Here is a 13240-nt window from a genome sequence, read left to right on the forward strand (position 1 = left end):
CAGGAAGACCAGCAAGTGCAAAGCCAGTCATGGGGTGGGGGGGGGCCAGGGGAGGGAGGAGGCGCTGACAAGGAGACCAGTGTGCCTGAAACAGAGCCGGCAGGAAGGGTAGGGAAGAGGTTGGAGAGCCGTGGGGGCCAGACCTCCTACGGACTTGGACACAAAGATCAGGACATGTAGATTTTATCCTGCGTGAAAACGGAAGACAATGCAGGGTTTTGAGCAAAGGAGTGACATCTTTAAAACGATGGTTGTGCCCACCGTGTAGGGGACAGCAAGGTGCAGACTGGGGGGTCGGCGAGGGAGAGACGGTGACGCCCCCGAGGGCAGAATTGCCTAGATTCTGTACGGCTGTTATAGGATTTCTGGATGGATCAGATGTGGGAGGAAGGGAAGAGTCTAGAACTCCAGAGTCTGGGTCTAAAGACCTGGAATAATGGTGCTTCCATGTGCTGAGATTGCAACACCCCAACAGGAGCAAATTGAGAAAAACACGGGGATGGAGAGGTCACACGGGGTTCAGACTACAGCGAATGAAGCCCTACTGAGTAATTTAACCAACATGGAGCCTCAAGCTGCACCTAAGCTGAGCGAAACCGCCCCACTTCCAGAAATGCCCCCAGGCTCTCGCCTGCCTTGTGAAGTTGCCAGAACTGTGAGAACTTGGAGCCGCTCTTGCCCCAACAGGTTTGTGCAGATACATGAAAATGGTGCCCAAAGGAGGGCGGATCCCCAGGGAATGATCAACATGGCGGCTCTCTGTGCTGAGAGGGGTGAAGGCCATTTTGGGGGCTTCTCCTAACTAAACCTGGGCCAGACTGTGAGCTTTTTTTTTCATCCAGGGAAGGGATTCTGACAATGGGGAGAAAAGGAACAAATGGTTTAATAGCCTCACAGATGCCACGGACCTGACACAGGCGGGGCCTTGGGCTTGTGGGTGGCCTGCTGGGGCTCAGAACCGACAGTGGAAGGGTAGGGACATGGGGTTATGGTCAGAACCCTCCCCCACTGCAGGAGGCACTGGGGAAAGCCCGCGTCGGCCGGGTCCCTGAAGCGTGGGCACCGACAAGCCACGTGCACCCAGCACCCAAGCCAAGGGGAGCTCAGGGCAAGAAGGGTAGGAAGCCATCAGTGGGGCCAGCGGTGGGGGACAGGGGTGCAGCACAGAGGAGAGAGCCAGCTGGGAATCACCGGACACCCCTGCTCTGGCCCCACTGCCCTGGCCCACAATTACCTTCTGAGCTTCACACGAGTTTACGGGACCGTTGTATAAAATGCAGGATGTCCCGTTAAATGTGAATTTTGGATCAGTGCTCGATCACTTTTCTGCATAAGTCTGTTTCCTGCAATATTTGAGACACTTACACCAAGAAACTATTTGCGAATGATCTGAAATTCAAATTTAACTGGGAGTCCTGTTCTTCTGTTCGCTCAATCTTTAGCCAGACTCTACCAGACTGTCCAAGGAAGGGGTCCAGGGTGGGGCTCCAGCCCCCAGGGGTTCACAACACCACCGGCTGTCATGACGGGTGACACCGGAACCCAGTCCAGCACATACATCTCCCCCCCAGCCCACAGGTTTTATGGCCACTGCATTGCAGATGGGAAAACCAAGTTTCCGAATTAACGATTCACCAAAAATTTTATAGGCGGGAATCCTGCTGACAGGTCAGCCTTACCCAGCACCTGCAAGGTCAAGCACAACTCCAAGATCTCTGTGCATGTAAGATCTCACTTCTCCCTTTTAAACAACTCTCTGGGGGACTCTCGTTGGACCCATTTTACAGATAAGGACATAAAGTCACACTAATAGTAAGTGGCTTAGCCAAGACTTGAACCCAGAGAGTGTGATTCCAGTCTGTGCTCTTCCCCGTCATCTTAAACCGCCACTGAACAAACACCACTTCCACCACCTGCTGCCCTTGACCCGGCAGCGTTCACGCTCAGGAGCCCCACAGAGGCCAAGGGCTCACCGAGAGGCAGTGAAATGCTGGTAGCTGACAAGGTGAGAAGTAGAAATCATTGCGGTCTGGGGCGACCAGGGGAAGGATCATGGAGGCAGATAAGTGGGTGACCCGAGCATTTGGCAAAGGGAAGTTAACAGCCACGTCGGGAACTGCAAACATGTAAAGTAAATATCACTGATTACGGAGCACTTCCTAGGAAGCAGGTGCCGTACGGCACATGGACGTAGCCCCCGGTCCTCATGGTCACTCCCTCTTTGCGAGCTAGAAAATGGGGGTTCAGGGAGGCTGAGCGGCTAGACCGAGGTCCCCCCATCAGGAAGAGGCAGACGCAGGACTGGAACCACGTGGGTGACCCCGAAGCCACAGGCCTTTCATGCCACCTTCCTCCCTCGCCTGCTGGTATTTCTAGCCTCCAAGTCAAGACCGAGAGACACAGGCAGCACCGCTGGATCTGGGGAAACGTCTGTCGCCGCTCCCCCTGGGAGCCCGGGGTCTGTTCTGAGAAGCCCCACCTCCATCTCCGAAGCCTACAAGGGCTCTCGCCTGCCAAGGAGGCAGAGGACCAGCGAGCTGCTGCCTCTCCCTCTGACGGAGAGCTCACCCCCCAGAGAAAAGTCAGGCAGAGGCTTCCATCCATCCAGGGAGGGTTGACGAGAACAATGGGAAAGGCCGCCTCCTCCCTGAAGACCGCCTGTAAACCGTCCCTGCCGGTCACTACTTCATCCACACCTTTTCTGGAGAATGCACGAGTTTTCCAGGAATGCCCCGGGGCCATCGCGGAGCACAGCCCGGGGCTCTGACCCACCGGTACCAGCTCCTCAGCAAGGCCACCCAGACACACGACAGCCAGCACCACCCTGAGCTGCCTAACCAGTTAGCTGAGGACAGTCGGGACAGGGCACGAGACTGTGCCCATTGAGGGCGTCGCCATGAAGGCACTGCACCTGGCAGACCCAGACCCGCTGTCTGAGACCCAGACCCGGGCGCCTCGCTGCCTTGCTGGGTCTTTGTGCTTCTTTGCCTCCATCGCCCTGGGCTCGAGGTGATGGGAGAGGTTGGTCTGTAGAGTTCAGGCTAGTCAGCCCACCGTCCGTCGCAGCAGCGCCCTGAAGCCTGGTGCTCTGTGTCAGCCTTTCTCTGTACTTTCTTCCTGCCTCCCTTCCTCCCTGCCTCCTTCCTTCCTTCCTTCCTTCCTTCCTTCCTTCCTTCCTTCCTTCCTTCCTTCCTTCCTTTCTTCCCCCTCCCTTCCTTCCCTCATTCCTTTCTTTTTCTTTCTTTCTTCCTTCCTTCCTCCCTTTCTTCATTTCTCTTTCTTTCCTTCTTTCCTTCTTTCCTTCTTTCCTTCTTTCCTTCTTTCCTTCCTTCCTTCCTTCCTTTCTTTCTTTCTTTCTTTCTTTCTTTCTTTCTTTCTTTCTTTCTTTCTTTCTTTCTTTCTTTCCTTCTCTGTTTCTTTCTTTCTTTGTCTGTCTTTCTTTCTTTCTTTCTTTCTTTCTTTCTTTCTTTCTTTCTTTCTTTCTTTCTTTCTTTCTTTCTCTCACTTCTATCTGTTTCTTAAAGAGAGAGAGAAAGCACAAGTACGGGAGGAGCAGAGAGTGAGGAAGACAAAGAATCCCAAACAGGCTCTGAACTGTCAGCTCAGAGCCCAATGTGGGGCTCAGTCCCACAAGCTATGAGATCATGTCTTGAGCTGAAACCAAGATACTGACACTTAACGGACTGGGCGGTCCAGGTGCCCCTCTCCGCACTGTGTCCAGGCTGTGAGCCCCACTCGCCGCAACCCCAGAGCAGAAAGTCAGAGTGAATCACACTCGGACTCACTGCCCTCAGGTTCCAGAGGAGCCGATAGAAGGAGCACACACTGGCCAGAACGCTCGTGTCCGCGGGAGGGCAGCCCTGGCCCCTGGGTGTCGGCCCTCTGCCCGATTTTTGCCTTTCGCTGGCTGAGTTTGGTTAATTTTTGAAGTTTATGTGAGTTTCTGTTCCATTTAAAATGAGAAAAAAAATAATTTCAAAATGTTTTTTAAAAAGGAAATAAAAAGCAAAGCCTTAAAAGCAAGGGATGTTGAGGGCAGCGATTGCCAACCTTGCCCGCCGGGCTACAGACTTCACCCCCATTTCGCCCACAAAACGCATCACGTCTTCGGTTTTACAAACGCATGACGCCTTTAGTAATAAAACACAGAGGACGTTGCAGGTGCAGCGCTGACCTGAAGTACTTTCTGAATCCCAGAGGCGAGGGAGAGAACCCGTTTCTCTGTTGAAGGAGGCTTTTCTCCTTTGCTGGTTTAAAATAACTCAGTGGGCGGCACTGAATTTCAGAAACTGCACTGCACACATACCTACCCAGCAGGTCACAGGTCACAGAAGCAGTCTTGCAGGGGCGAGAGGGGACCCTGTGGGCTTCATCGGGCACCAGCCTGCAGCCACGTCTGAAACGTTTCTCCCCCGCGCCCATTGTCCTGACTTGCTGGACCTCCACCCCCGGAAGAAAATCACTATTAATACCCATCGTGGTGTTCCTGCGGGTGGCGCGGCCCTTTCCAGATGCCGCTTACAGTTGATCCTCCTTCAACAGAAAGAGGCTGGAATGTAGGTGGGCGCAAGGAGGGGTGTCAGGGAGGGCCGTCCCGCAGGGCAGTGGAGGCATGCTCATTCTCAGTGAACTACCGAGTTCCTAACACCAGCCTGCAGGTGACCAAGCAGGGAAGGTACTGGTAGAAAACAACTCACATGGGCACACCTCGGTGGCTCGGTTGGTTGAGCGTCTCACTTCAGCTCAGGTCATGATCTCGCAGTTCGAGAGTTCGAGCCCCACGTTGGACTCACTGCTGTCAGCGCAGAGCCCGCTTTGGATCCTCTATACCCTTCTCTCTGCCCCTCCCCCACTCACTTGTGTGCACTCTCTCTCTCTCTCAAAAATAAACACTAAAACATTTTTTTGAAAAGAAAAAGGGGGCGCCTGGGTGGCTCAGTCAGTTAAGCTACCAACTTCAGCTAAGGTCATGATCTCACGGTTTGTGGGTTCGAGCCCCGTGTCGGGCTCTGTGCTAACAGCTCAGAGCCTGGAGCCTGCCTCAGATTCTGTGTCTTCCTCTCTCTCTGACCCTCCCCTGTTCATGCTGCCTCTCTCTCTCTCTCAAAAATAAATAAAACATTTAAAAAATTTAAAAAGAGAGAGAGAAAGAAAACAACTCACATAAACAGGCTCCACTCACGCTGACCCCACGCCTGCTGGTTGCCCTCCTCGACCCGTCTCTCACCTGCTCCGCCACCGTCTTCACCACGCTGCGTTGCTGGGAAGATTGCAGGTGCCGTCTGCCTAGGCTCCCTGGACCCAGAAAGATTCCTTCACAGTCAGTCAGGTGGAAACAGCCACCACCTGATGACGACCGGGTAACCCAAACGTGGTCCATCCACACAAATGGAATGTCATTCGGCCATAAAAGGGAATGTCTGACACCTCGTACAACATGAATGGAGCTTGAGAACCTGAAGCTAAGTAAAAGAAGCCAGTCAGCACGGCCCCCAGGGTGTACGATTATGTGTACATGAGAAGTCCAGATACTCAGGCACAGGCAGGTCCACAGAGACAGGAAGTAGGGCAGTGGTCGCCAGGGCCCAGGGGCAGGGAGGAGAGGGGATGGTCGGCTTAGCGGATAGCAGGCTTTTTCTGGCCGTGATGAAAATGTGAATGAACTAGAGAGGGCTGGTGGCTGCCCTTCCCCGGGTTTTTCCGTGACCTGTTCCCTCCCACTCTTCAGGTCTCATCTTAGATGCCACTTTGCCTCACACCCCCGACTACGCCCATTACTCTCTTGCCTTGCTGTTTTGTTTTCTCTTGGCATCACCCGTACCGAAACCATACATTTATTCTTTCCTGTATTCAGTTGTTTAGTATCCGTCTCCCGCACCAAGCCCCCACCCACCCCATCCCCCCAGCCTGACCTGAGGAACAAACACCGTGGGACCTACAGAGCCGAGAGAATATGACCTCCCTGGTCCTGCCCCCTAAGCCACCGACTTGAAAATGCTTCTGGTTTATGAAACACTGGATTACTTAATAACTATTACATAATTCTATTCTACACACACACACACACACACACACACACACACACACGATAAAGTCCAGAGGGACACAGGCAATTCAGGAAAATAGGAATAAAAAAAACTATTGTCCAAAGGTAACAGGATATGAAGAAAAGTGCCCCCAGGCTGATCTGCTGAAATATTTTAATGCAGCAGAACAGAATGTGGTCCTCTTTCTAACCTCCTAGCCGGACATTCACCCTCATTTTCTTCCAGCTTCATATATAAATAACACGGGGAAATGAGGAAAGCTAGGGAAGTCACTTGCTTGGCCTGACTGTCCCAGGACCCGTGGTAGAAAATGACCCTGCTGGGAGGAAAAAATCCTCCACTACCCTTCTAGGTTCTTTGGCTGGTAAATTGATATGAGACAGATTAACAAGAGAAAAACAAATTTAATTATGTATGTTCGGGAGCCCCACAAAGACAATGAGACCCAAGGACACATCAGGCAATGAATGCATATATGTCATCTTCAGCTAAGGAATGGGTTGGGGTCTGGGCTTCAAAGGAAAGGGGAGGCGGTGATTCACAGGAGCTAAAAAGAGCCAATGTTTGATAATCAGATGCTCATCCTGCCATCCAGATTGGCCATTCAGATCAAAGTTATGTCCCGGTGATAGCTCTCCTTCTGGGCCAGGCCCCCTGTCTAAATCCTTTTAGTTAGCCTAAGGGAGAAGTTAGGTTTTTTTTTTTTTTAGTCTGTTGGGTCTTGATTGCCTTCAGCTCAAAACAGTCCACATGCTCAAGTGGCACCCTCTAGGGAGATTGGTTCTGAACCCCTTCAACCCCTTTACTTATAATTCCCCATATTCCCCATTATACCCCCTGATTTTGCACATGAATACTTTTTTTAGTATTTGGTAGGTGCCAAGCACACAGACAGAGAAGCTGTGTAGGTGAAGAGTGTAGGCGCTGGAAACAGATGGCCTGAGTGAAGCCAGCACCGCCTCTCACCATCTGTGTGACCCTGGGCAACATTCACAACCTCCCTGGGCCTCAGAAGGCTCAGCTCCCAAGTAGGAAGAATAACCAACCTACCTCATAGCTACCATAAGGTTAATGAATTGGTGCATACAAAGTGCTCAGAGTAAGGACCATGAAGCGTTAGCTACTGTTACTGTCACGTTAGTGTCCCACCTGGCTGTTCATTCACCACAGTCCCTGAGGGCCAGATAATGATTAGCATCACCCCATTTCACAGCAGTGAAAACAGAGGCTCAGGTCTGTCTGACTCCAGTGCCCTCCTCACACCACAAATACGCAAGCAGAGTCCCTGCGTGAAACTAACTCCATCAACTTGCCCATCAACTCCTGTCTCCCTTTCCTTTCTGTCCCCTCCCTTCCCTCTTTCCCTTCAGTAAGCCAAAATACAAACATCTAAGAAAAGCCAGTAGTGAACAAAGCCATCCACTCACCAATTTATGTCCCTGACTCTGATCTGTCTCCCAGATTCCAAACCTGTGTATTCAACAGCCCGCTCAGTACAAACCCAGCATCTCACGCTCGGTGTGCCCAATTCTGAGCTTCTGTGTCTACACCATGCTGGGCTCCTGCTGTCTACACCCAAACTCACTGCCCCCACATAACCTCAGACCCCACCCTCTGGTTCCACACTTTCTCCAACCTCCCCCCCAAAACACACACTTCCGATTAGCCAGGAAATCTGTTGGTCCGTCCTTAATGTCACGTCCAACACATGCTTGGCATCGACACCCTTGGGCTTGGGGCTGGGCCATGCTCAACTCACTCCGGGCTCTCACCCCAGATCCACATCAGTCTCTCTGCTCCTGTCCTCACCGTCTAAAGCTAGACAGTGTCACTCTTCTGCTCGCCACCTACACGGCCCCCAGTTCACTCAAAGCTAAACGCAGAGTCCCTGCAATGGTCCGCAGTGCCCTCTGTGGTACCTCGCCTCCAGCTCTCTGCCCTCCCCACCCCTGCTGCCTCCTCTCACCCCCACCCGGGCCACTTTGCTCTTCAACCACAAAAGGCCAGCCCTGTCTTGGGGACCTTGTCCCAGCTGCTCTCTCTTCCCAGAACACACTTAACCCACAAAGACTACTGGCTCATGCTCTCATCTCCCTTCAGCTTCTTTCCATCTTACTTTCTCACGGAGGTCTCTGCTGACCTACCTTGCACTGGGTGTAGTAACACGCCTCTAAATCCATACCCATGTGCAACCCATACGTGTGAATAACTTTCCCTATTTGAAATAGAGTCTTTGAAAATGTGATTAGTGAAGAATCTTGAGCTGACATCATCCTGGGCTTAGGGTGGACCCTAAAGCCGATGACTGGTGTCTGTATAAGAAGAGGAAAGGTGGGGGGCACGTGGGGGGCTCAGTCAGTTAAGTGACTGGCTCTTGATTTCGGCTCAGGTCATAATCTCTCGGTTCATGAGTTCAAGCCCTGCATCTGCACCAACAGCCAGAGCCTGCTTGGGATTCTCTCTCTCTCTCTCTCTCTCTCTCTCTCTCTCTGCCCCTCCCTTACTCACTCTCTGTCTCTGTCTCTGCCTCTGTCTCTCTCTATATATATATAATAAATAAATAAACATGAAACCATTTTTAATTTAAAAAAGAAGAGGAAAGGGAAATATGATGCACAGAGAGACACAGAGGGGAAGAAAGTCACCTAAAGACAGAGGCAAAGGTGGAGGGACACAGTCACAAGCCAAGGAACCCATGGAGGCACCAGAAGCTGGAAAAGGCAGGAAGGGTCCTTCCCTGGAGCCCTCAGAGGGCCTGTTGACACCTTGACTTGGGGCTTCTCACCTCCAGACTGTGAGAGAATCAGTCACTGTTGTTACAAGCCTCCCAGTCTGTGTCCCGTTGTTACAGCCGCCCTAGGAAATGAATCCACCCCCCACCCCCATTAACTATCACCACTTGCCCATCCCTTCTTGTCCTCAATGGCCCCACACCCTCCTACAATGCTCTGCCTTTTCTTTGCTTGTACACACACTTTGTGTACATGTATACACCCACAAACACTTGAGAGTAGGTGCTATATATACATCATGGCCCTTTATGCCCCAATACTACAGTAATAATTTCCTAGGCACCTGGATGTCCCCTTACAAGGACACAGGAAAGCTATCGAATTCAGAAAATGTAGCTTTGATATAATACTTTGATCTGACCTATAGTCCAGACTCCACTTCCATCAATTACTCCAACGTTGTTCTCTGTGGCACCTTCCCCTTCCTACAGGATCCAGATTGCACTTAGCTGTCCTGTCTCCTCAGGCTCCTTCAGCTTCCTTCAACAGCTCTTAACATGTCTTGTCTTTCCCGATATTTATACAATGCCCACCAGTTATTTTATAGGAAGTCCCTCTCCTTGGTTTTGTCTGATGTTTCCTCTTGGTTCGTGTCAGCTAGATACATCATAAGGAGGGTGCTGTCCTTCACACGGTGACCCATCTGGAGCACCCCGTGTCACCTGTCCACACTTGTGATGTTGACTCTAGTCCTCCAGTAAAAGCATGGTCTGGTGTGTGCACAGTACTGTCTCTATTTCCTCCCTTGCAAATAATGAGTAATTTATGTGATATGCAGAGAGATGCTTTGTGATCATATAACTATCTTCTCTCTGTGTCTCAGTCTCTGTCTTTATCTCTGTCTCTCTGTCTCTGTCTCTCTCTTTCACTCTCACTCACACACACACACACACACACACACACACACACACTGGATAATGTTCTGGCTTAAAGCAGCATTTACTGCAATGATTGCAAACACAGTACTTACAATGCATTTATCAGTCAGCACCTCCTATAAGGAAGAGTCTCCCCTCATTTATCAGTGTATTGTCAGCATAGAGAAAGCCTCCCTTTCCAGATCATTGTTTCCACCGAGCACTTGAAAACAGTTCAATTATTTACTGCAGAGGCTGAGCAGTAACGTCCTCATTCATTCCACCTGCACCTGGATGGAAGAAACAGATACTTCTGCAACCACAGAAAAATCACTGAGAATAAAACCTCTATCAGGCAACCTCTTAAAAATATTATTTCATAAAGAGTATATTCCAATCCAGAGAATGCAAGCTTGTAAGCAACGTGATGCTGAAGTTTTAATAGACATAACTAAATATTACACAGCCCTGAGCCTGGATGGAAACAATTGATGGTCAGAGTAGCAAGGAAAGAGCGTGGTCTGTGCTTACAGAAACTAACAGGAGAAAAAGGCACGAGCGCCGTATGTCCCCGAGTGCGGATGGAGATGTACAGGGTCTTTACAGTATTTTGCCAAAAACAACATCAAAGGTGAACAGGACGTGAAGTTGTTTTCAGAATATAGGACAGCCCACACAGCCAGGTAGAAGATGGGTACCATCAAATACAGATCCAAAATCGAGCTCAAAACCCAGGTACCATAGTGATGGTGGCTGTTGACAAACCAGAAGTACAGCATCTGATTAACTCCTGGCATGCCTCCTTAGAAATGTCATCTCTTACAACTTTGACCAGCCCCAGTCAGTAGGCGGTCCTAACAGGGAGCGGCCCATGGGGTGCCTTTAGACTGGAGGAGTTCATACAAAAACCTAGTGTATGATCTTGACCATGACCTCTCATGACTCACAGGGATGGGGTGAGGGGAGCAAAGGGCACTTTGGGGTCTATGTAATCACCTCGGCCTCTCCTCTCCTTAATGCTTAGACCAGGAGATTCCACAGGCACTGAATTCTCTTTCAACTTACGTTCCTAACACGCAGCATAGTTCACGTGCGATCCAGGAACCATGTTTTAAAACCAGCTTTTTCTCTTTCCTACAGCTGTAATTTATAAATTAATATACACACCCAGGTGAGTTGGAAACATTTATCCACACACAAACCTGCACACAGATGAATACAGCTGCTTTACTTACAATTGCCCAAACTTGGAAGCAACCAAGATGTCCTCCAAAAGATGAATGGGTCAATAAACTCTGGCACCTGCGTACGATAGAAAGTTATTCAGCAATTTAAAAAGCGGGGTGAGAGTGGAGCGCCTGGGTAGGTCAGTCAGTTGAGCATCTGACTTCAGCCCAAGTCATGATCTCAAGGTTTGTGGTTTAGAGCCCTGCGTCGGGCTCTGTGCTGACAGCTCGGAGCCTGGAGCCTGCTTTGTATTCTGTGTCTCCCTCTCTCTCTGCCCCTCTCCTGATCACGCTCTGTCTCCCTCTCAAAAATAAATACACATTAAAAAGAATTTTAATGAAAAAAACAGAACTATCAAGCCACAAGAAGACATAGAGGAAACTTAAATGCATACCACTAAGGGAAGCTTACACACTGTATGATTCCAATCTCATGACATTCTGGAAAAGACAAAACTTATAGAGGCGGTAAAAAAGATCAGTGGCTGCCAGGGGTATTTGGGGTATGGAGGTTGCAGAGACAGAGCCCAGAAGATATTTAGGGCAGTGAAAACTATTCTGTATGATACCATAGTGATGTCATTACATGTGTGTCAAAACCTGGAATGTACAACGGGAAAAGTAAACGCTAATGTAAACGAGAGACTTGACTGAATAATAAAGATAAATATTGGTTCATCCCTTACAGCAAATGTGCCGCTCTAATATAGGCTGTTTACAACCAGGAATCTGGAAGCGGGGAGGGCAGGCAGGCACGGTCCATGGGATTCTCTGTACTTTCCACCCAATTTTTCCGTAAAACTAAAACTGCTACAAAAAATGGTGTCATGTGTATAAAACCCACTCTCAATTTTACAGGCTTCATATGATATTGTTGAACATGTTAAAATTAATGGGCTAAATATGTCAACACCATCTCCTGGATTTGGATCCCGTAAGAGGCATGACTGTACACTGAAAACAGATACTTTGAAAATGTAGATAGAAGTGGTCCGGCTGTGATTTCTGGCACAGATTAAAGATTATTCATCTCCAAACATGCACAGATAGGTCAAGGGAAAATATTTAGTAGAATTCTTTTAAGTTAAATTTTAAAAGAAAAAAGTTCATTGGGATGCTTCAGCCTTTCTCAAACGATGGAGCTCACAACCAACCCTGTGCGGTTTTTCCCGATGCTTCCTGGTAAAGGTCAGAGTCTAAAACACAGGGAAGACCCTTGGGCCACGTCTTTTGGCATATTCCTGCTTATGTGAATGCTTGCTTTTTTTTTTTAATTTTTTTTAATGTTTATTCATGTTTGAGAGAGAGAGAGACAGAGTGTGAGCAGGAAGGGGGCAGAGAGAGAGGGAGACAGAATCCAAAGCAGGCTCCAGGCTCTGAGCTGTCAACACAGAGCCTGACACGGGGCTCGAACTCACAAACAGATCAGACCTGAGCCGAAGTCAGATGCTTAACCGACTGAGCCACTCAGGCTCCCCAAATGCTTGCTTCTTAATACAGCCTCAGGTAAAGTGAGAGATCATCTTTCAACAGAACACAGCACCCATTTCCAAACCACATACAACTTTCGGGCAAAAGAGTATGTTTGCCCAACGTGTTCTTTGAAACTAAAACTCTTCACATGTTCCAGGAAAAGCAGGAAGATATTACCCTGGTAGATCTATAGATCACACTAAAGGTTCTACTTCAATACAAACTTAGACATACATCCACCCATGGTGACTAACGCTGTTTAAACACTCAGTGCATATAGTAAAATAATTCGCGGGTGCCAAGTTTCATTTACCTTAGGTGGGAGCTTTGTTTCTCTGGCTTCTCGGTCCCTCCTATGCTAACAAACATCTCATTCCAGGAAAGATTATGAGCCAATTGTGAGGGGTTATTGTGGGAAATGACTCTTCAGGAGACAGATTGCCTTTATAGAAAACCGATCTGTAAAATGAAATAAAATTCAAGAATAGCAGTCTTCTGTTTGAAAGTTAAGTTCAATCTGATAAATTTACTTAATAATAATTTTTTTAAAAATCTGTACTCACAGCATGGAGCCTGCTGGGGATTCCCTCTCCCCCTTTCTCTCTCTCTCTCTCTGCTCCTCCCTCCTCATCTCAAAATACATAAATTTAAAAAAAAACTTTTTTAAAAAGAAACTATAGGGGTGCCTGGGTGGCTCAGTCGGTTAAGTGTCTGACTTCGGCTCAGGTCACCATCTTATGGTTCATGGGTTCGAGCCCTGCATCGGGCTCTGTGCTGACAGCTCAAAGTCTGAAGCCTGCTTCGGATTCTGTGTCTCCCTCTCTCTCTGCCCCTCCCCAGCTCAT

The 13240-nt window shown here is 49.2% G+C and overlaps 1 long non-coding RNA gene across 1 annotated transcript; it reads right to left on the reverse strand.

The window, feature by feature from the left end:
- Positions 1–9817: 9817 nt before the first annotated feature.
- LOC120229231 lies at positions 9818–12829 on the reverse strand. Its single transcript, XR_005527696.1, has 3 exons — positions 12709–12829; positions 10932–10998; positions 9818–9986 (listed from the first exon to the last, which is right to left on the reverse strand). It is a non-coding gene; the product is annotated as an uncharacterized LOC120229231 (long non-coding RNA).
- Positions 12830–13240: the final 411 nt, after the last annotated feature.

Source organism: Hyaena hyaena, unplaced genomic scaffold (assembly GCF_003009895.1).
Source record: "Hyaena hyaena isolate Hyena2069 unplaced genomic scaffold, ASM300989v1 scaffold_2, whole genome shotgun sequence".
Classification (NCBI taxonomy): Eukaryota; Metazoa; Chordata; class Mammalia; order Carnivora; family Hyaenidae; genus Hyaena; species Hyaena hyaena.